The sequence below is a fragment of the Neoarius graeffei genome, chromosome 22, assembly GCF_027579695.1.
Source record: "Neoarius graeffei isolate fNeoGra1 chromosome 22, fNeoGra1.pri, whole genome shotgun sequence".
NCBI lineage: Eukaryota > Metazoa > Chordata > Actinopteri > Siluriformes > Ariidae > Neoarius > Neoarius graeffei.
The window spans coordinates 21,847,731-21,849,077 of NC_083590.1; positions in this window are offsets into that span (position 1 = coordinate 21,847,731).

Here is a 1,347-nt window from a genome sequence, read left to right on the forward strand (position 1 = left end):
AGGAAGGAGAAATAAAAGAAAACATTTCAGGAGAAAGCTAAAAAACTGTAACTGTTGCTAACGCCGAGCAAAAACATGGCTGAATCCTGAATGGCTCCTATTTGTATAAATAGGGGACTACATAGGTGGCAAAATGTAGTTTTTTTCCTGCCATGGAAGTGCACTTGTAGACCGAGGAGGAAGCCATTTGCATTACAGCTGTGAATGAGGATTCAAAATGGCGGCTCGGCTCGGTTTCCCCTTTCGGGCGCTCTCGTTTTCTGTTAGAATTTGGTAAAGAAAAAATAAATATATTATTTACCAGCTTAAGGTCGGTCCGTATGGTGAAATACTGTGACCTCGGCCCAGAGGCTTCAGTCAGTACTTTCAAGACCTCGGTCACGGTATTTCACGATACGAACCTCCCAGCTGGTAAATAACATATATATATATATATTTACATGTAATGTTGTGGAAACCGCAAAGCCGTCCATCCCGAAGACTTTCCCATTGTGGACAAATGAAAGTTACAGCTTTACCTCTGAGTGTTACGAAGCACTGACACTGGAGCCTTGTTCCATGATTGTTCTTGAGTAGAAACATCTCTTTATAGAAAACTTCACATCATTAAGAAGAATGAAACTCTTCAGGATGTGCCGTTATTGAATCATAATCATATGGTAACATTAACTCCGCTTTAACACACCACCCTGCCACTGACTGTTTTTCTATAACATCCTGCCACCCAGGTGTGTTATTTCTTAAATATTAGCAACAAAATGGAAGTAAATTCCAGGACTACACCAAATGTCCCACTTCAGCACATAAACTGTAAATAATGTGTCACCATTCTGTCCTGATTAGCCATGACTCAGGAATAAGTGTGCATGTAGATGTGCATGTAGATGCAGAAGTAGGACGAGTCACACACTGCGTCTGACCCCATTCAGTTCTCGTTAACCCAGTGTGCTGAGTTATACCCGGTTCTCCGCATCCCTGTGGTTCTGTATTCAGGAGAACAGGCAGGTTTCCACTGTCTCCTACCCTCCATATGTCCACTTTTCCAACACGGGCCAGCTTCACACACACACACACACACACACACACACACACACACACACACACACACACACACACACACACATACACACACATTCAGGCTTCCTTTCACACATGTTGTTCCTCATGCTCCTGACACAAAGGCCCCGAAAATTAATTTTGACATCAGAGTCGTACAGGGAAAAGGTGGTGCCTCTTGTCCATATTTCGTGAGAGACACAAACAAACTTGAGTCTGAATATTTGCATGTTTTGCTCCATCCTCAACCTCCTTGGCACCTGCTCGCTGAATTAAATTGAGAAGATAAAG